Source organism: Meles meles, chromosome 4 (assembly GCF_922984935.1).
Source record: "Meles meles chromosome 4, mMelMel3.1 paternal haplotype, whole genome shotgun sequence".
In the NCBI taxonomy this organism is placed as follows: Eukaryota; Metazoa; Chordata; class Mammalia; order Carnivora; family Mustelidae; genus Meles; species Meles meles.
In genome coordinates, this window is record NC_060069.1 from 145978796 (window position 1) to 146002169 (window position 23374).

At 39.3% G+C, this 23374-nt stretch overlaps 1 pseudogene; it reads right to left on the bottom strand.

The window, feature by feature from the left end:
- Nucleotides 1–17797: 17797 nt before the first annotated feature.
- LOC123940958 lies at nt 17798–18123 on the bottom strand (annotated as a pseudogene).
- Between the last annotated feature and the right edge of the window lie 5251 nt (nt 18124–23374).

Sequence of the window (23374 nt, forward strand, 5' to 3'; positions counted from 1 at the left end):
GCATGGAGCACTGGGTGTGGTGCATAAACAATGAATTTTGGAACACCGAAAAAAAATTAAATTAAATTTTAAAAAAAAGAAAGTGCTTAATTCTTCTTGGGAATGAGTAGTATATAAAACTAGTCAGAGTCAAACTCTAAAAAGAATGATGTACCATCAACCCGAAATAGGGAATTCAGGACATGGGGCAGAATCTGAGGAAAGGGGGCATAAGTTTTTCTATTTGAAATTGAGACTGTATGGGCGCCTGGGTGGCTCAGTGGGTTAAGCCACTGCCTTCAGCTCAGGTCATGATCTCAGGGTCCTGGGATCGAGTCCCGCATCCGGCTCTCTGCTCAGCAGGGAGCCTGCTTCCCTCTCTCTCTCTCTCTGCCTGCCTCTCTACCAACTTGTGATCTCTCTCTGCCAAATAAATAAATAAAATCTTGAAATTGAGACTGTATGGCTTGTTAGCTAATCCTGATGACCACCATTAGGCAATCAGGATCCAGAGTTCATGGAAAAGAGTGGAGGGAGAGATCTCTTGCACTGGGATTATCACAAGGGCCTTGTTTTCATTTCTGTAGTTGCTGCAATGAATTACATATTACATGTTGTGGATGGCTTAAAACAATAGTAATGTATTCTCTCGTAGTTCTTAACATCAGGAGTTCAAAATGAGGGTAAAGGGTAGGGCCGCCCTCCCCCTAGAGGTTTTAGGGGAGAGTCCTTCCTTGCCTCTTCCTACTTCTGGAGGCTGTCACTATCCCTTCATTTGTGGCTGTGTCGTTTCCCCTCTGTCTCCTCTTTTCCTCTTCTTCTATTCATCTCAAATCCCCCTCTGTCTTCCTTTTGTAAGAACACTCATCATTCACTTTCAGGGCCACTTGGATGATCCAGGATGATCTCCTCTTCTCAGGTACTTTGCTTATTTATATCTACAAAGAGCCTTTTTCCAAATAAGGTAACACTCATGGATTCTGGGGATTAGGATTAGGATTAGGATTTGGATGGATATATTGGTGCAGGAGGACCATATTCAACCCACTACAGACCTCCAAAATGACCTCTCTGATTTTGCTGTTGCATTCTTCAGTCAGTATCCAATACTGCAGCCAGCAGGACTCAATATCTAAATCAGATCAAGACTTCTCTATTCAGGGGCGCCTGGGTGGCTCAGTGGGTTAAAGCCTCTGCCTTTGGCTGGGGTCATGATCCCAGGGTCCTGGGATCAAGCCCCACATCGGGCTCTCTGCTCGGCAGGGAGCCTGCTTCCTCCTCCCTCTCTGCCTGCCTCTCTGTCTACTCGTGATCGCTATCTGTCAAATAAATAAATAAAATCTTAAAAAAAAAAAAAAGACTTCTCTGTCCAGGTGTGACTCTTAATCTCAAGGTGAAGTGCAAGCCCCACAATAGGCATAGAATTTACTTAAAAACAAACAGACAAAAAACTTCTTTGTTCAAATCCATCTTATTGGCTCTCACTCCAAGTAACGGACAAGTGGCCTATAAACTTGGTGGCCTATATCTGCCTACAAGTGGCCTATATCTGCCCCCCCCCCATTACCTCTCTGGCTTCATTTCTTCTCTCTCTCCCCCACATCCACTCCAGACAAATCATCCTCCTTGTTTCTTTTTTTTTTTTTAAGATTTTATTCACTTATTTAACAGAGAGAGACACGTGAGAGCGGGAACACAAGCAGGGAGAGTGGAAGAGGGAGAAGCAGGCTCCCTGGTGAACAGAGAGTCCAATGCAGGGCTCTATTCTGGGACCCTGGGGTCATGACCTGAGCCGAAGGCAGACACTTAACAACTGAGCCACCCAGGAGACCCTTCCTTGCTGTTTCTTAACATAACAGACACACTATCTAACATACCCTATTGTGATGGCTAATTTATGTATTAACTTGACAGGGCTATGGGGTGTCCAGAGATTTGATCAAAATTATTCTGAAAGTGTCGCTGAGGGTGTTTCTGGATGAGATCAACATTTGCTTTTATTAATAACTGATTGTCAGTAAGAAAGACTGGCTAATGGTGGTTTTCGGTAAGAACTGGGCACTGTACAGATGAGAAGACTTTTCCATAAGAGGTTTCTTGTAGAGAGAGATCAGGATCCACTCCTTTACTATCGTACTTGGGCTTCTGCATCGAGCCACTGTCAGAAGGAGTTTGAAGGAGGAGGCAATTTGGGCCTGCAGTGGATTCCCTGGGGCTGTGCCTGATGCAGTGTGGACTTGGTCTAGAACCAATCTAGTGTAGTTTCCATTCCCTTCAAAAGACACTACATGTCACAGCCCATTATTGACTTGAATGCTTAGAAGAGAGATAATCCCAAGGCTACTTCCACATTCAGATTTGGGTTGTAGTCTTCCATTATGCATCTCCAAGGTGCCATAGTCAGTTCCTCAAACTTATGTTACAACCACATGAGTAGAATATGTTCTAAGTCTCATGGCCAGTTTCATCTCTCACTTTTTTTTAATTTTCAAGATTATCATTTTATTATTTTTCTTCCAAGTTTTTGTTTAAATTCAAGTTATTAACATATAGTGTAGTATTCATTTCAGAAGTAGAATTTAGTGATTCGTCACATGTATATACCTTAGCATTCATCACAACCAGTGCCCTCCAGTTTTCCAACACCGTTTGTTGAAGATACTGTCTTTGTTCCATTGGATGTTCTTTCCTGCTATGTTGAAGATTAGTTGACCATATAGTTGCGGGTCCATTTCTGGGTTCTCTATTCTGTTCCATTGATCTATGTGTCTGTTTTTGTGCCAATACCATACTGTCTTGATGATTACAGCTTTGTAATACAGCTTGAAGTCTGGAATTGTGATGCCTCCCATTTTGCCTTTCTTTTTCAACGTACTTTGGCTGTTCAGGTTTCTGGTTCCATATAAGTTTTAGAATTGTTTGTTCCGGGGCACCTGGGTGGCTCAGCGGGTTAAAGCCTCTGCCTTCAGCTCAGGTCATGATCCCAGGGTCCTGGGATCGAGCCCCGCGTCGGGCTCTCTGCTTGGCTGGGAGCCTGCTTCCTCCTCTCTCTCTCTCTGCCTGCCTCTCTGCCTACTTGTGATCTCTATCTGTCAAATAAATAAATCTTTAGAATTGTTTGTTCCAGCTCCTTGAAAAATGCTGTGTTATTTGATAGGGATTGTATTGAATGTATAGATTACTTTGGGCAGTAATTTTAACAATATTTGTTCTTCCAATCCATGAGCATGAAATATTTTTCCTTTTTTTGTCTTCTTCAATTTCTTTCATAAACCTTCTGTAGTTTTCAGAGTACAGATCTTTTACCTCTTTGGTTAGGTTTATCCCTGGGTATCTTATGGTTTTTGTTACAACTGTAAATCAGTTTCTTAATTTCTCTTTCTGATGCTGCATTATAGGTGTATAGAAAGGCAACAGATTTCTGCACATTGAGTTTATATCCTCTGACTTTGCTGAATTCATGTATCAGTTCTTGCAATTTTTGGTGGAGTCTTTCAGGTTTTCTATACAGAATATCATGTCACCTGCAAATAGTGAACGTTTGACTTCTTCCTTGCCAAGTTGGATGCCTTTTATTTCTTTTTGTTGTCTAATTGCTGAGGCCAAGCCTTCCAATACTATGTTAAAAAGTGATGGTGAGAGTGGACATCCCTGTTGTGTTTCTGACCTTAGGGGAAAAGCTCTCAGCTTCCCCTAAGGTCAGAAAAGCTGACAATGATATTAGTTTAGGTCTTTCATATATGGCCTTTAGGATGTTGAAGTATGTTCCTTCTATCCCTACTTTCTTTCTTTCTTTCTTTCTTTTTTCAGAAATTTAAGGGATAATTTATTGCAATTTTTTCTTTTTAAAATTTTTGAAATTTTATTTGTTTATTTACTTACTTATTTTCTAAATTTTATTTTTTCAGTGTTCCAAGATTCATTGTTTACATACCACACCCAGTGCTCCATGCAATACGTGCCCTCCTTAATACCCACCACCAGGCTCATGCATCCCTCCACCCCCCTCCCTTCCAAAACCCTCAGTTTGTTTCTGAGTCCATAGCTTCTCATGGTTCATCTCCCCCTCTGATTTACCCCAATTGACTTTTACTTTCCTTCTCCTAATGTCCTCTGTGTTATTCCTTACGCTCCACAAGTAAGAGAAACCATATAATTGACTTTCTCTGCTTGACTTATTTCACTTAGCATAATCTCCTTCAGTCCCATCCATGTTGATACAAAAGTTGGGTATTCATCCTTTCTGATGGAGGTGTAATACTCCATTGTATATATGGACCATATCTTCTTTATTCATTCGTCTGTTGAAGGGCACCTTGGCTCTTTCCACAGTTTGGCAACTGTGGCCATTGCTGCTATGAACATTGGGGTATATATGGACCTTCTTTTCACTACATCTGTATCTTTGGGAATAAACATTGTTAAAATGTCTATACTGCCCAGAGCAATATATTCTTTCAATGCCATCCCAGTCAGAATTCCACTGACATTTTTCAAAGTGCTGGAACAAACAACAGCAAAATTTGTATGGAACCAGAAAAGACCCTGAATAGCTAACAAAATGTTGAAAAAGAAAAACAAAGCTGAGGGCATCACGTTGTTGATTTCAAGCTTTACTACAAAGCTGTGATCACCAAGACAGCATGGTACCGGCACAAAAACAAATACATAGAACAATGGAACAGAGGAGAAAGTCCAGATAAGGACCCTCAACTCTACGGTCAACTAATCTTTGACAAAGCAGGAAAAAATCTCCAGTGGAAAAAAGACAGTCTCTTCAATAAATGGTACTAGGAAAATTGGACAGCTATGTATAGAAGAATGAAACTCAACCATTCTCTTACACCACACAAAGATAAACTTGAAGTGGATGAAAGACCTCAACATGAGGCAGGAATCTATCAAAATCCTAGAGGAGAACATAGGCAGTAACCTCTTTGAAATCGGACATAGCAACTTCTTTCAAAACATGTCTCCAAAAGCAAAGGAAACAAAAGTGAAAATGAACTTTTGGGACTTCATCAAGATAAAAAGCTTCTGCACAGCAAAGGAAACAATCAACAAAACAAAGAGGCAACCCACAAAATGGGAGAAGATATTTGCAAATTACACTATAGACAAAGGGCTGAAATCCGGGGCACCTGGGTGGCTCAGTGGGTTAAAGCCTCTGCCTTCGGTTCAGGTCATGATCCCAGGGTCCTGGGGTCGAGCCCCGCATTGGGCTTTCTGCTCCGCAGGGAGCCTGCTTCCTCCTTTCTCTCTGCCTGCCTCTCTGCCTAGTTGTGATTTCTCTCTGTCAAATAAATAAAATATTTTTTTAAAAAAGGGCTGAAATCCAAGATCTATAAAGAACTCTTCAAACTCAACACCCAAAAAACAGATAATATGTCAAAAAATGGGCAGAAGACATGAACAGACACTTCTCCAAAGACACAAATGGCTAACAGACATATGAAAAAATGTTCATCATCACTACCCATCAGGGAAATTAAAATCTATCGCTATTTTCTTGAGGGTTTTTATTTTTTCAAATGCTTTTCCTGCATCTATTAAGAGGGTCATATATACCATATATACCATACAAGAAAGGTTCTTACCCTTTCTTGTATTAATGTGGTGTATCACATTGATTGATTTGTGGATATTGAACCACCCCTGCAAACCAGGAATAAATCCCACTTGATTTTGATGAACAATTCTTTTAATGTATGGTTGGATTTAATTGGCTAGTGTCTTGTTGGGAATTTTTGCATCTATTCCATCAAGGGTATTTGTCTGTAGTTCTCCATTTTAGTGGGGTCTCTGGTTTTGGAATCAAGTTAATGCTGGCCTCATAATATGAGTTTGGAAGTTTTCCTTCCATTTCTATTTTTTTGCACAGTTTCAGAAGAATGGTATTAATTCTTCTTTAAATGTTTGGTAGAATTCGGGGCGCCTGGGTGGCTCAGTGGGTTAAAGCCTCTGCCTTCGGCTCAGGTCGTGATCCCAGGGTCCTGGGATCAAGCCCCGCATCGGGCTCTCTGCTCGGCAGGGAGCCTGTTTCCTCCTCTCTCTCTCTGCCTGCCTCTCTGCCTACTTGTAATTTCTGTCTTTCAAATAAATAAATAAAATCTTTTAAAAAAAAATGTTTGGTAGAATTCCCCTGGGAAGTCATCTGGCCCTGGACTCTTGTTTTTTGGGATATTTTTTATTACTGATTCAATTTCTTTGCTGGCTATGGGTCTACTCAAATTTTCTGTTTCTTCCTGTTTCAGTTTTGGTAGTTTATATGTTTCTAGGAATTTATCCCTTTCTTCCAGATTGCCCAATTTTTAGCATATCATTGCTCATAATGTTTTCTTAGAATTGTTTTATTTCTGTGGTGCTGGTTGTGATTTTTTCTTTTTCATTCATGATTTTATTTGGGGGGACTGTTCTTTCTCTTTTCTCTTTGATAAGTCTAGCTATGGGTTTATCAATTTTTTTAATTCTTTCAAAGAACCAGCTCTCAGTTTCATTGATCTGTTCTTTTTTATTTCTTGTATCACTTATTTTTTTTTTAATGTATAATGTATAATTTGTTTCAGGGGTACAGGTCTGTGATTTATCAGTCTTACACAATTCACAGCACTCCCCATAGCACATACCCTCCCCAGTGTTCATCACCTGGCCACCCTATCCTTCCCAGCCCCCTCCCCTCCAGTAACCTTCAGTTTGTTTCCTGAGATTAAGAGTCTCTTATGTTTTCTCTTCCTCTCTGGTTTCATCTCATTTCATTTTTCCCTCCCTGCCCTGTGATCCTCTTGTTTCTCAAATTTCTCATATCAGTATATCACTTATATTTCTTCTCTTGTTTCTCAAATTTCTCATATCAGTATATCACTTATATTTCTTCTCTAATCTTTATTATTTCCCTTCTTCTAATGGTTTTAGGCTTTATTTGCTGTTCTTTTTCCAGCTCTTTTAGGTGTAAATTTAGGTTGTTTATTTGAGACTTTTCTTATTTTGGGGGGAAGGCCTATATTGCTATACTTCCCGCTTAGGACCACCTTTGCTGAATCCCAAAGGTTTTGGGCAGTCATGTTCTCATTTTCATTTGGTTCCATGTGTTTTTTATTTCTTTAATTTCCTGGCTAACCCACTCATTCTCTAGTAGGATGTTCTTATAACTTCCACGTATTTGTGGTCTTTCCAAATTTTTTCTTGTAGTTGACTTCAAGTTTCATAGTGCTATGGTCTGAAAATATGATCCACTTGAAGATCTCAGTCTTTTTGTACTGGTTGAGGACTGATTTGTGACCCAGTATATGATCTATTCTGGAAAATATTCCATGTGCACTTGAAAAGAATGTGTATTCTGGTGCTTTAAGATCAAATGGTCTCAATTCATCTCTTAAGTCCGTCTGGTCCAGTGTGTCATTCAAAGCCATTGTTTCCTTGTTGATCTGCTTAGATGATCTCCGTGGCTGTAAGTGGGGTGTTAAAGTCCCCTACTATTATTGTATTATTATCAATGAGTTTCTTTAAGTTTGTTATTAATTGATTTATAAATTTGGTTATTCCTAAGTTGGGGGCATAAATATTTACAATTGTAAAATCTTCTTATTGGATAGGCACCTTTAATGCTTGCTTCGGCAGCACATATACTAAAATTGGATAGGCACCTTTATTATGATATAGTGCCCTTCTTCATCTCTTATTACAGACTTTGGCTTAAAATCTAGTCTGTCTGATATAACTATGGCTACTCCAGCTTTGTTGGGATGTCCATTAGCATGACAGATTGTTCACCATCCCCCCACTTTCAATCTGGTGGTGTCTTTGGGTCTAAAATGAGTCTCTTATAAGCAGCATATTGATGGGTCTTTTTAAAAATCCATTGTGATATCCTATGTCTTTTGATTGAAGGGTCACTTGGTCAATTTTAGAGCCTAAAATATGTCTGCCACATTGTATGCATTCAAAAAATCTCTTGTTGGATTAATTCTTGGGTGTATGTAGATCTGAGACTACTCAGAAAAACACTATATTTTCCTTTCATTTTAAGTAACATCATACATAATATTTCTTATAACTTTCAGTGGATTCTGGTTCACCTAAAACATCGATGATACTTTGCAGAAGAGTTATACAAGAAAAGAATTAAAAGCACAGTACAATTTCTAAGAAAGAAAAAGCGATTGAGTATCAAGGAGTTAAATATCCAACCAAAAGAGGAAGGGACAGATAAGAATATCTTCTGAGAAGAAAATAAGTCAAAAATGAAATGTAACTGATAAGAAGTTTGAGATTATGTCTCCAGTATCAAATATGTTTACAAAGAAGATAATTAAAACCTTCTGTAAGTGTATGTACATAATTATATTTTTAGAGCACTTTTTATGAAAACTTTCTGATGTATAGACTATGAGGATTTTATTAAGAAAAGGCCATTTAATTATATAATTTAAAAATTTGAAAGTTGCAACTTCCAGATGAAGACTGTTAACTAAGTACACACATATACACACATATACTTTTCTCACCACCAAAAATCCCTTTGAAATGACAGAATATAAAAATATCAATATAGTGATGCAAGAAAGCTAGGAAGGCTTGGACAGAAACAGTGAGGAATTTCTTGAAGATATAAAGGAGTTTAAATAGATGCTGAAACTTGAAAGCCAAATGTCCTCCAAGAAAAGATACCAAAGTGAGGGTTTCATTCAAAAAGTGAGTTTGTTTTTAAAAGAAATTCTTGAAAAACCCCTAAAAGCATAGGCAGCAAAACCTGAGCCATCTAGTAGGGCTATGAACTGATTGGTGAGATTAAAGGCCCCCAAGGCTCTAAATTCAAGGTTGCAGTGGGGTGCACATTAATCTCTATCTGCCAAGGCCATCGTGCTACATAGAAAACCCACAGCTGAGAGAATAGGAGTTGACTCTCACTTAATAAGGAATTTCAGTAAATTCCTGGAAGACACAAAGCAAGTGGAGGAATAGTTATTGATGATGTAGAACAGAGGAAGTTGCAGCCTAAAACACACAGACAGAGGCTGTACCAATGGAAGGAGATTACCTGGTCTCTGGCAGAAGTAAAGTATGGGTCAAAAAGAAAGAGGCTACAGAGGAAAAAGTCCTTTTCTGACAGCCAGGTGTTTTTTCCAAAGGAAGAAAAAATGGGTAATTCTTCTCTTTAAAAATTGAATAACTTCTGGGGCGCCTGGGTGGCTCAGTGGGTTAAAGCCTCTGCCTTTCGCTCAGGTCATGATCCCAGGATCCTGGGATCGAGCCCCGCATCGGGCTCTAGCCCCGCATCGGGCTCTCTGCTTGGCAGGGAGCCTGCTTCCTCCTCTCTCTCTCTCTCTCTGCCTGCCTCTCTCCCTACTTATGATCTCTGTCAAATAAATAAATAAATAAAATCTTTTTTAAAAAAAATTGAATAACTTCTTTGGGAGAACAAAGGCAGGGGAGGATCAGCACCTCCGAGATCCCCCTCTAGCTTCCCTAAAGGAAAACTTGCCACCTGACAGGTCCCACCCATGTTCACAGACCGCATAGTCAGCTTTTCTATTTTTCTTCTAGAGAGGGAGTGGGGAGGGGCAGAGGGAGAAGGAGAGAGAGAATCTTTTTCTTTTTAAATTAACATATAATGTATAATTTGTTTCAGGGGTACAGGTCTGTGAATCATCAGTCTTACACAATTCACAGCACTCCTCATAGCACATACCCTCCCCAATGTCCATCACCCAGTCACCTCATCCCTCCCACCCCCCTCTCCTCTAGCAACCCTCAGTTTGTTTCCTGAGATTAAGAGGGAAGATAGAGAATCCTAAGCAGTCTCCACTCCCAGCATGGAGCCCAACTTGAGACTTGATCTCACAACCCTGAGGTCATGACCTGAGCTCAAATAGAATCAGACACTTAACCAAATGAGCCACCCAGATGCCTCAATTCACTTTTAAATAAGAATGGAAAACCAAGGATTACCAGATATCTGGGGCAAGCATGGGGGGCGGTGGGTAGAATCACAGTATTCTAATTACAAAATTTCCTCAAGGAAACATAAAACTCAAGTAAAACAAAACAAAACACAATAAGAACCTTGGAAAATGCTAATTAGTACCCTCAGAAAAATTAAAAGATAAAAAATCTAAATTTTATGTAACCCTAATTCCTAATCAATACTTAGGGCCTTTTTATAAATACAAAATTAGAATATAAAATTAGGTACAAAAATAAATAATTATATATTAAATATGTGTCACAATTTAAATTACAGAAACCAAGAGGTTCCAATCTCTTTCTTTTGAGATCGATTTAGACAGAAATACTTTCACAGGAATCCCTCCCGACTGTAACCTAGCTGGGCCTTCCCACTGAGAACACGCTAGCACTCCCAGAAACTTCAGTGGTAGTTGAGTGTGGGGTCATCAGCTTCATAGCAAATCTACTCTGGCACACAACAAAAAAAAAGAGAAATGGGAAAGGTTAGAGAACAAGAAATAGTATTTTCAAAAGTTACTGCCAAAAAACAAACATCCATAAAAATTCTAAGTGATATATCGTTGAATATATCTCAAAAAAAGACACAAAAGATGAGACACAAAAGAGGATGAATCCACGTGGCCCATCATCAGACCAGCAAAAGTTCCAGAAAAAAAAGAACAGAGATGACAGCCAAAATTTAATGAGTAAGACCCTCACCTGTGCATATTATTATGAAATTTTAGAGTGCAAGAATTAAACATTTTAAATGTTCCAAGTTAGAGGGGAAAAAAAAGGAGAAAGAATAAAGGACGACCCATACAAAGGAACGAGGATCAGTTCAGCATCATTAGAGGTACAATGAATATATGTCTTCAAATCTCTGGAACAAGGATTGACAAACTCCATCACCTGGGCCAAACCCAGCCTGCCTCTTCTTGGAAAATGAAGTCTTACTGGAACACAGCCAGGCTCACTCATTCGCCTCTCGTCTATAGCTTCTTTTAGACTACGAAGACAGAGCTGAGCTGTTGCAACACAGGCCCTGTGGCCCACAAAGCCTAAAACACTGATGAGCTGGCCCTTTTCAGACGTTTGCTGACCCTTGCTTCAAAGGAAAATGATTCTCACCACCTAGATTCCTGCAACCTCTCAAATCATCATGAAAGCCTGAGAGTTAGACATATTTACACACATGTAAAAGTTAAGAGATCAGTCTATCGTGCATGTCGGAAGGTATTAGAGAATGGAATACACAGATTGAGGACAGAACACAGGGAAGGAAGGGATGTGATCCAGGGAAAAAATGGCTCTCACACAGCAGAGCAGCGAGAAAGGTGTCAGGATGACACCTGTCCCACAAGTCAGGGGCCCCTGGTCCCTGCTAGACGGGGAAAGAAGAGGAACCATCTTCTTGAAACAGAACTTGACAGAACAGACAATGTGCTGTGGAGATTGGGGTGGACAGAAATGAGGCTACGGGGAAAGCAAACCTGTTCAAGGAAAGAACTCTATTATCTCTACAAACGTACAGTAATAATGTAATACCGAGTGTTGCACTTCAGCTTGTAGCCTTAATCTGCGAGCAAACATGAAAGATTTAATCATGCTTGCAGAACAGAAAGTAAATGTCATCAGTCACGACACTGTAAAAGTAAAAATACGGTTCAAAGAGGTTGAAAGGTCAGGGGGAGAAGAGACAAAGGCAAGCTCTCTGTCGTTGTCCTGTCTTCACCCGACAAATCGACGCCTGGCTCTGATGGAACAATTAATAGACGGGTGTGAGGCAAGCAGATCAGAACGCAAAGGTGACTATGGCATCATATTGCAAAGACAGGAGAGAGGGACTATCAGGTGTTAGATGAGCTGAAATGCCCAAATCTGAGAAAGTAAAGGACACTGATATAAACATGTCTTAGAAATACAGTTGAGGGCCGCCTGGATGGCTCAGTCGGTGGTTAAGCGACTGCCTTTGGCTCAGGTCATGATCCCAGGGTCCCGGGACTGAGTCCCGCATCGGGCTCCCTGCTTGACAGAGAGCCTGCTTCTCTCTCTGCCTCTGCCTGCTTATGCTCTCTCGCTCTCTCTCTCTCTCAATCTGATAAATACTTTAAAAAAAGAAAAAAAAGAAATACAGTTGAAATCATCTGGAAAAACAGGTACAGGTGTTTAAAATGGCTCCCTGGGAAGCAGGAGTGGGAGGAATGGGGCAGAACTGTTGTTTTTAAATTTAAGACTCTGCATTTGATTGCTTTTACTTTATTTTTTTAAAGATTTTATTTATTTGAGGGAGAGAGAGAACGTGCACAAGCAGGGGGATTGGGAGGGGGAGAAGCAGGCTCCCCGCTGATGTGAGGCTCAATCCCAGGACCCTGGGATCATGACCTGAGCCAAAGGCAGATGCTTAACCAACTGAGCCACCCAGGCGCCTGGTAAATGTTTCTTTTAGATAAGTAGTAAAGTTGTTAATAACCTCCATATTGAAAAGAAATAAAATGAAATGATATGAAATGAAATATATGAACTGCCTATAGAACAGGTTCCCCCCTGCCAGCCTCTTGGCAGCTGGCTCCTGCAGTTGACTCTGGGATAAGTAACATTGTTCCATTACCCCTTTCTGTACTATTATTACCAAATATGTTTCATTGGCAGATATATATTTTTCAAATGTGTATCTTTTACATATATAATATACACTTAATAATATGTGGCTATCGGGCGCCTGGGTGGCTCAGTGGGTTAAGCCGCTGCCTTCGGCTCAGGTCATGATCTCAGGGTCCTGGGATCGAGTCCCGCATCGGGCTCTCTGCTCAGCAGGGAGCCTGCTTCCCTCTCTCTCTCTCTGCCTGCCTCTCTGTCTACTTGTGATCTCTCTCTGTCAAATAAATAAATAAAATCTTTAAAAAAAAATAATATGTGGCTATCATTATTTTTTATATATTTATATATAATTTTTATGTATTAACATACTGTGTTTATTGATTTAAACTTCTCTACGTGGGTTGTTTTTTTTTTAGGAAATTGAGAAAAGAAAAGAGGAAAACATATATATGCAGTCTTTTATGCATACCTATACATTTAATATTTCCTATGGTCTTCATCTTTCCTGTGGATCTGAGTCACGATCTCATGTCTGTTCTTCCTCTTCTGGTGGACTTCCTTGAGCATGTCTTGCAATGAAAGTCTGCTAGCAATGAATTCTCTTAGCTTCTGTTGATCTAGGAATGTCTTCATTCCACCTTCATTTTTGAAGAACATTTTTGTTGGCTGTTGGCAGGTTTGTTTTCCTTCAGCATGTTCATTGGTGCTTCTCTGTCTTTGGGTCTGCGTTGTTTCTGATGAGAAGACAGCTGTTCAACGACTGTATTGTTAAAGCCCTGTGTGTGCAGAGTTGTTTTTCTCTTGCTGGTTTCAAGATTTCCCTTTATTTTTGGCTTTGGGTAGTTGGACTATGATATGTCTCATTGTGGTTCTCTTTATAATTGTTGAGATTCACTGAGATTCTTACATATGTAGGCAAAAGTTTTTCATCAAATTTGGGAGTTTATGGTCATTACTTCTTCAAATATTTTTTTTGTCTAACCCTCCTCTCTTCCCTCTCTTTCTGGGACTCCCATTACATGTATGTTTATACTTTATCATGTCCTACTGTTTTCTTTGACTTCCATCTTTTTTCTCTGCATTTTTCTGATTGAATTACTTCTATTGATCTTTCTTTATGTCTCATTTTTAACTCTGCCATCTCAAATCTGCTATTGGACCTATCAAGTCAATTCTTATTTCAGTTATGTAGTGCCCCTCACCCACAGCTTCCTTGCCATGGTTTCAGTTAACCACAGTCAACTGCAGTCCACAGGCAGATGATCCTCTTTCTGATGTATTGTCACATGATCAGTAGTAGCCCAACACTATGTCACATGCCTGTGTCACTGACCTCACTTCATCTCATCACATAAGCGTGTTATCATCTCGCATCATCACAAAAAGAAAGCCGAGCACAGTACAATAAAATATCTTGAGAGACAGAGAAATATATATATAATTATATATATAAATATATAATTTTTATTACAGTATATTGTTAGAATTGCTATATTTATTAGTAGTAATTATCATTGATCTCTTCCTGTGCTGATTTATAAAGTAAATGTTGGGGCACCTGGGTGGCTCCATTGGGTAAGCTTCTGTCTTTTTCTCAGGTCAGGGTCCTGGGATCAAGCCTGGCATCAGGCTCCCTGCTCATCAGGGAGTCTGCTTTTCCCTCTTCCTCTGCCCCTCCCTGCTGTATGTGCTCTCGCTCTCTCTCAAATATATAAATAAAATCTTTAAAAAATAAAAATTAAAAATAAGGCAAATGTTATCATAGGTATGACTGTATAGATAAAAATATGGTGTATGTAGGGCACTACCCAGGGTTTCAGGCATCCGCTGGGATTCTTAGACCATAACACCCATGGATAAGGGAGACTACTGTATTACTCTTTCAATTCTAGAATTTCTATTTGGTCCTTTCTTACCCTTCTAATTCTCTACTTATAGTCCGTGTATGTTAAGTCATCATCATCAAATTAGATAAGCACTGTAGCAATTTTTTTTCTACCCATGTAGATAAGAATATAGGAATTAAGAAATGAAAGAGAATAATCACTGTGACTCTTTAGCCTGACGTGAAAGGCCGGTGGTGTTTTCCTTGCATTATGTTTTTTCTCAATGTTTCTTTATTAAATGGAATGAGAGGGCATTACTTCTTAATTCTGCTTATTTTTCTTTTCTTTTTTAATATTTTACTTATTTATTTGACAGAGAGAGAGACAGTGAAAGAGGGAACACAAGCAGGGGAAGTGGGAGAAGCAGGCTTCCCATTGAGCAGGTGATCTCAGCCTTTCTATGGATCTCTCATTTCCAGGATCTCCCCATTTAATTCCTGGCTGGTCCACCATTCACCCCATTCAGGCTTCCAAAGCTACCTTTTATTTGTCCCGAACCATGTCCATCCCTTCTAAACAACAAAGCCAAATATTTCTACCACCTCCTCCACACACCCAAACTGAGTTCCTCCCCTCTGGCAGCAAAGCTATTAGATTCCATAATTACCCTGATGCTGATAAAACTACCATTCTTGCTAACCAAGTTGAGCTGAGGGGAGAAGGGAAGGATGGATGCAGGTTGGGTGCAAATGGCCTACTACCTACTCCTACTGTTCTTACCTGAAGTTCCAGTAGCTTTTCAAGAATGAAGACTTCTCAATTTGTTACCTGCTTTTGGTTAATTTCCAGTTTCCAATCCCCTTGTGGCTCCATAACTAGAAATACCTTCCCTCAAAGAGATTTGAGGAGAAAATTCTGTCTGAAAACACAAGAATAGACTGTTATGAAACAAACTACACAAAAAGAGATAGCAACCTAGAAATTTTTTTTTAATCTTTTATAAAATACTTGAGGGGTGCCTGGGTGGCTCAGTGGGTTAAAGCCTCTGCCTTTAGCTCAGGTCATGATCCCAGGGTCCTGGGATGGAGCCCCACATCGGGCTCTCTGCTCAGCAGAGACCTCTCCCCTCTCTCTGCCTGCCTCTCTGACTACTTGTGAGCTCTGTCAAATAAATTAATTAATTTTAAAAAATTTTAAAAATAGTTGAATAAATCTAAATTTTAATGATGGGTTCATTAGAAATGAATAAAACCACGACAATACATACAAACACTAGTGAAATTGAAAAGTGGTACTCAAAAGATGATTTTTTAGATTTAAAAGAAAGAGAGGGGGGCGCCTGGGTGGCTCAGTGGGTTAAGCCGCTGCCTTCGGCTCAGGTCATGATCTCAGGGTCCTGGGATCGAGCCCCGCATCGGGCTCTCTGCTCAGCAGGGAGCCTGCTTTCCTCTCTCTCTCTGCCTGCCTCTCTATCTACTTGTGCTCTCTCTCTGTCAAATAAATAAATAAAATCTTTAAAAAAAATAAAAAAAATAAAATAAAAAAAAATAAAAGAAAGAGAGGAAGGAAGGAAGGTTAAAATTCAATTTAAGGAATTAGAAAAAAAAAAAAACAGTAAAATAAACCAAAATAAAGGAGAAGGAAGCATAAAGCTAAAAAAAGAAGGTAATGTAGTATGGAAGAGGAAGTGAATCTTAGAAAGTAGATCCAAGAGCTAATTTTTTGGAAAAGACCAATGAAATACAGAGACCTCAAGCAAGTCTAATGAAAGAAAACCACAAGAATTTAAGTCCCATGTGAGACTTGTGGCCACTGCATTCTCAGCACCAGAAAATTGCTGAGTACACATGGGTACTCTGTAGATATTTGTTAAGTGAAAAAAACATTTAAAAAAATTTTTAAGGCTATAGAAATAAACACAGAAGAGAATTTTTTAAATATTATATGATAAAATTACAAATCTTATAAAGCATTATACTCCTCAAAGACACAAAAGCAGGCTTAAACTGATGGAAATATGCTGTATTAATCTGTCATGATAGCCATACTGCTGTGTAACAAATAACCCCAGTGCCTTAAAAATAGTAACCACATGTTTCTCACTACAGGTCTCCAAGTTGGCTGCAGATACACTGGACTATCTTGGGCTCCAGACTCTGGGATTCAGGTTCTAAGTTCCAGGCTGCAGGATAAATACTAGGTTCAGTTCTGTTCAATGTGTCTTCTGTCTTCACCTTGAACCAGAGATTATTCACTGCATGCTCTTCTCATGACAGATCACAGACCACACAAGAAGCCAATCCACTTAAGGCACATTTTAAGCTTTTATATGCATTCATCCACTAATGTTCCACTGTCCACAGGAAAACACTGGAGCACTATCTTAGTTCAGTTCCAGGTTCTATAACAGAATATCAAACTGGGTGGCCTACCACAACAAACATTTATTTCTCATAGTTCTAAAAGGTAGAAGTCCAAGATCAGGCTGCCAGCATGGCCTTGGGAGTATCCTCTTTCTAGCTTATATACGGCTGCCTTCTTGCTGTATCATCATATGGTGGGGAGAGAGATTATCTCCCTTTTGCTTTTTCTTATAAAGGTAATCTCACTTGTAACGGTTCACCCTTCATGACCTAATCACCTTCCAAAAGCCTCATCTCCAACTATCATCACATTGGAGATCACAACTTCAACATACACATTTTAGGGGGACATAAATATTCAGCCCATAGTAGGCAGGAAAATAGACCACATCTATTCTAGTGTACTACCTGGTTATATGCCAGAAGCAAGTGGTGACGGATTAAGAATAGATGCCAAAACAATGAACACTGTTATGCTGTAAATAAGCAAATAAAAATAAATAAATTAATTTAAAAAAAAAAGAATAGCAATCCAACCTACCACAAAGCCGAACTTTATATATAATAAAAGATACACAAAATAAGACTATAATCAGGTAACATGTTTTATCTATCCAACTGATAAAAACCCTAAATATATTTTCTTAGTGAAGCTGTAGGGAAACAGGCATTCTCATACACTGGTAGCTAGAATATAAAATGCTACAATCCTTTTGGAAAGGAATTTGACAATCTCTAGAAAAATCATATATGCATATACCCTTTGACTCAGCAATTCCACATTTAGAAATCTATCCAAAAGGCATACTGGCATGGTTGTCAGTTTTATGTGTCAACTTGGCTAGACTGTAGTCCCCAGTTATTCACTCAAACATGAATCTAGGTGTTGCTATGAAAGTATTTTGTAGATGGGATTAGAGTTGATAATCCACTTTTTTTTTTAAAGGAGAGAATTAATATTTTATTGTTACTTATATCAGATTGCAGGTATACAGTCTACATACTTGATCTTTCTTTTTGTAAATGAAAAAGAATTACAAGTTTTAAACAGTCAATGTCTGGTTATGTTATCAGAAAACATAATTAGATTAACTCATTCATGGTGGCTTCAAGTTTTTCCCTATTTGCTCTAGAAAACTCATCTACTTTTTTCTCCTTTTTTAAAAAAACTGTAAGGTTGCCATGAATTTGACTTCACACTCTGTAGCAACACCCTGACCGTCATCCATGTGGACTTCAAGGAACACCACGTTAGAATACTTCTCAGAGAGGCAATGAGAGAAAAGCCCCATCGTTTTGCAAGGCCCACACCACATGGCTGAGGAGTTAACTCCTACAAGTTTATCTTCTGTACTCTTCAACTGTTCGACCTTCTAAAAAGCATACTTGTTCTCCAACTGTTTCGACATTTTGGCAGCTGGGGTCTGCCAAGCAACCCATGAATGTGGCTTCAAAAGATGGGATGGAGGGGTGCCTGGGTGGTTCAGTGGGTTGAAGCCTCAGGTCGTGATCCCAAGGTCCATTTTAAAAAAAAAAAAAAAAATGGGATGGAGATGGAAGAACTCACAGTAAACTTCCCTTTATAGCAACTGGGGGGTGGGGCAGGCAGGCATCGCAGGCATGCATTTTGGAGCACCCCGGCCGGACCCTGCCTCCTGGACCATAGTCAGTTTAAGTTAAGGAAGGAAGTATATCCTAGATAATTTGAGTAGGCCCAATTCATGCAGCTGGAAGCCCTTGGAAGCAGAGACTTCTTTAAAGAATAAGAAATTCCGGGGCGCCTGGGTGGGTCGGTGGGTTAAAGCCTCTGCCTTCGGCTCAGGTCACGATACCAGGATCCTGGGATCGAGCCCCGCGTTGGGCTCTCTGCTCTGCAGGGAGCCTGCTTCCTCCCCTCTCTCTCTGCTCGCCTCTCTGCCTACTTGTGATCTCTCTCTCTGTCAAATAAATAAGTAAAATCTTTAAAAAAAAAAAAAAAAAGAATAAGAAATTCCACTCACGAACAATACTGTTATGCTGAAAATAAATAAATAAACAAACAAATAAAAGAAATTCCACTCATGGAATTTCCTGTATCTAATATTTTCAGTCTGTCCATCCTGCCATCCTGCCTTGTAGATTTCAGCTACGTAGCAAGCCTCAACAATCCCTCAAGCCAATTCCTTGCAATAAATATCCTACTGATTCTGTTTCTCTGGTAGAATTCTGACTAGTAAAACTGGTAAAAGTACCAAATGACATAACACAAGAGTATTCATGTATACTACTATTATATATTATATATAATATTACATATATTATATATTATAATGAATACTAAAGAGTATTCATTATACTACTATTTATAACCATAAAACATTGAAAACCATGCAAATGTCCATCTATATGAGGACTGCAATGGAAGACTACTGCTATGGACTGAAAGCCTGTGTCCCTCCAAAATTCATGTTGAAACCCTAATCTCCAATGTGATAGTATTTGGAGATGGGGCTTTTAGGAGTTAAGTTGGTCATGGGGGTAGAACCCTTATGATAAAGTTAGAGCCCTTATAGGTAGAGACAGGAAAGAGCTTGCTTCCTCTCTTTGCCATGTGAGGACACCAGGAGAAGATGGCCATCAGATATCGAATCTGCCAACAACCTAGATCTTGAACTTCCAGTCTCCAGAACTATGGAGAAATTAATTTCTGTTATTTACTCACCCAGTATATGGTATTTTGTTAGAGAAACTTGAACTAAGACAACCATGCATCTGTAATAAGAACTCTCTCTATCTTCTGGTATGGTATGATACCCAAGGCATACTGTAAATTAAGAAAAACAAGAGGAAGAAAAGTGTAGACAACACACCGACATTTGTCTAAGAAAAGGAAGATGAGATACATAGTCATGCAGATTCAAAAACTGAGGGATAAATTATAAAAAAAAAATTTTTAAGGAAAAGAAAGAAGGTAGTCTTTTCCAAATACACCTCATTTTAGAAATTTGAGTTTGAAACTATGCAAAGAGTTGTGGAAATAGATAAATGGAAACAATTCAATCTAAAAAAGCAATACCTACAAATTGAAAATAAATTAAACAAATTAACTTAATTGTGTATTAAGTTAGTAGCAGAGAGAAATTATTTTGACTTAAGAGATTACAAGAGAGGGGTGCCTGGGTGGCTCAGTGGGTTAAAGCCTCTGCCTTCAGCTCAGGTCATGATCCCAGGGTCTTGGGATCAAGCCCCTCATCGCATCGCGCTCTCTGCTCAGCAGGGAGCCTGCTTCCTCCTCTCTCTCTGCCTGCTTCTCTGCCTACTTGTGATCTCTGTCTGTCAAATAAATAAATAAAATCTTTAAAAAAAAGAGAGAGAGATTACACATTTCATGTGGGCTATATTCTTTGTGGGACAAAGAGAAATGTAAAAAATTATAAAGTATGAAGCTGTTTTCAACAGTAATAGTACCATCAATAATACTGGTTTTATACATTCTGAGGTGTGTGTGTCAGGCGGGGGGGTGGGTGTTAGGATAAATCAAATGCAGCAATGTTCATAATGTTGATGCTGTTGGGAGCCAGGATATTTCACATAAGAAAGAAGAGATGCAGGTGTAACTCAAAGTTAAGTAACACTGTGTGTGCACTTCTACATTTGAATTAGAAATATTAGTGAGAGGTAAGAGTTCATGATAAGTGTTGCTTTGTCCAAGAATGGTCACCAGCAGGGGAAGGAGCTGACCTCTGCAAAGTTCTGTGACAAGTGGCTACCACCCAACTTCTTAAGGTGACCGATACTGGTCAAACATGAAGTTCAAACATCAGTATGAGGTTCCCCTGCACCTGTATGAGCTTGCCCTGTGGCTGTAACAAATTCCCACAAACTTAATGGCTTAAAACAGCACAGATTTATTATTTTACAGTTCTGGAAGTCGGAATTCTAAAATGGATCAGCAGAGCTGTGTTCCTTTTGGAGGCTCCAATAGAAAACTTGTTTTCTAGCTTCTAAAAGCTTCTCATAGTCTTTCGCTCATTCAAAACCAACAATGGCCATTTGTATCTTTCTCATACCGCATTACTCTGATACTAACTTTCCTGGTTCCCCCTTCCACATGTATATGACACTGAAGATCACGTTGGGCCCACCTGAAGAATCCAGTATAATCTCTCTATTTTAAGGTCAGCTAATTAGCAAACTTAATTCTATCAACAACTTAAATTCTCACTCACCATGACATAACATATTCACGGGTCCCAGGGATTGGAACAAGGACATTTTTGAGAGAGTCATTATTCTGCCTACCAAACCACTCAGAACATGCCAGGAAAGAGGTTTATGCTTCCACAACTATGAAGGGAAAAGTGGTGAATTTTGTCACGGCTTGTTATATTGCACAGCTTCATAAGGTTGGGATCCTAGCTCTGACCACATCAAACAGGCAAATGCTTCCTTAATCATCAAGCTTAAAGCCTTCCCACCCAAGAATCAAGGTCAACTCTCCCAGAAGCTAGCATCTCGCCCCATCAGGTTGCTGTGACCTGCCTCAGAGTGAGGAATTTTCACATCTGCTCCTGCCCTTGTCCACATGAATTTTCCCCAGTGAACACTAATCCAGCAGGTTTAGTACCAGTAAGCCCTTTGATCCACGGAAACCAACTACATCCTACTGCTTAAGGGACCAGTCGTGGTCAACCACAATGCTGGACCCAGTTCCATTAGATAATTTTCATGAGAGCAAATGAAAGCACTTAATACTCAACAAATTCAAACAAATTTTTATTATAGAAGACAGTATGCTGCAATGAAGAAGAGAAGAATAAGGACAAAAAACCACAATGCATCCAGAACTCATATTCACACAGCCTAGGGAGATGGGAGCAGTAAAACTGAATGGGCAACCAGCTGCAGCAAGAAGGGACACTTGTAGCTTCTCTCACCGGGCTGAGACAAAAAATGATCTTACCCACATGGTACTGGGCTTCCTATACCTCCAGAAACCTCATACTTATAGAGGTACCTATTTCTAGAAGTAAATTTGCCTGTTGTATAACAGGATTTTTAAATTTTAGAATATGCAATATCACAAAAATTAACTCAAAATGGATCTAATATAAATGTACCTAAATATAAAATGCAAAACCATAAAACTCCTAGAAAATAACATAGGGAAAAAATCTAGATGATAACAGGTATGGTAAATGACTTTATTTTTTTTTAAGATTTTATTTATTTATTTGACAGAGAGAGGGAAATCACAAGTAGGCAGAGAGGCAGGCAGAGAGAGAGAGAGAAGCAGGCTCCCCACCGAGCAGAGAGCCTGTTGTGGGGCTCCATCCCAGGACCCTGAGATCTCAGGCAGATGTTTACCCCAATGAGTCACCCAGGCACCCCAGCAAATGACTTTATACACAACACCAAAGTCACGAAATCACTGATAACCCGAACTGCATTAAAATGAAAAACTTCTGCTCTGTGCAAGACAATTATCAAGGGAATGGGAAGACAAGTCACAGACCAGGAGGAAATATTTGCAAAAGACATATCTGATGAGAGACTGTGATTCAAAATATAGAAAGAACTATTAAAAATCAACAATAAGAAAATAAACAACTTGGTTTAAAAATGGGCCACAGACTTTAACAAACACCTCACCCTAAGAAGATATATAGATGACAAGTAAGCATATGAAAAGAAGCTTCACATCATATGTCATAAGGTAAAGGCAGATTAAAACAGCAATGCAGTACCACTACACACCCATTAGAATGGCCAAAGTCCAAAATACTGATAACACCAAATGCTGGTGAGGATGTGTAGCAATGCATGCTTTCACTCATTGCTGGTGGAAATGCAAAATGGCACAAGCACTTTGGAAGACAGTTCGGCCAGGTTTTTTACAAAATTAAACATACTCTTGCCATACAACCCTGAAATCATGCTCCTTGATATCGACCCAAAGGAGCTGAAAATTTATGTCCACACAAAAACCTACACACAGATGTTTATAGCAGCTTTTGTCTCAGAAATGCCAAAAACTTGGAAGCAACCAAGATTTCCTTCAGTAGGCAAATGGACAAACTGTAGCACATCCAGATAACAGAATATGATTCCCCACTTGAGCTACTGAGCCATTAAAAGACACTGAGGAATCTGGTCAAAGCCCATATAAAAAGGCTGTGCTTCCAACTCTACGACGATTACATGGAAAAGCCAAAACTACGGGACAATACAAAGACCAGTGGTTGTCAATACAAAGACGAGGAGTTGCAGTGGTGGGGCAGAGATAAACAGGTAGAACACAGAGGAGTTCTAGGGCAGCAAAAATTCTCTGAATGTACTATAATGGCAGATACACATCATTATACATTTGTCCACCCAAGAGTGACCGCTAAGATGAAGTCTAAGTTTCAGACGACCAAGATGTATCAATGTAAGTGTATCAATTGTAACAAATGTACCACTCTTGTGGGGAATGTTGATAATGGAGGAGGCCTTGTATGTGTAGAGACAAGGAGTATATGTGAAATCTCTGTACCTTCCTCTCAATTTTGCTATGACCCTAAATCTGTTCTTAAAAAAAAAAAAGAATGAAGTCCTAAACCAAAAAGAAAAAAAAAAAGAATATGCAACTTGTCTGGATTCTCTTGTTCATCCTCAAACACTTTCTCAGTAGGTGCACAG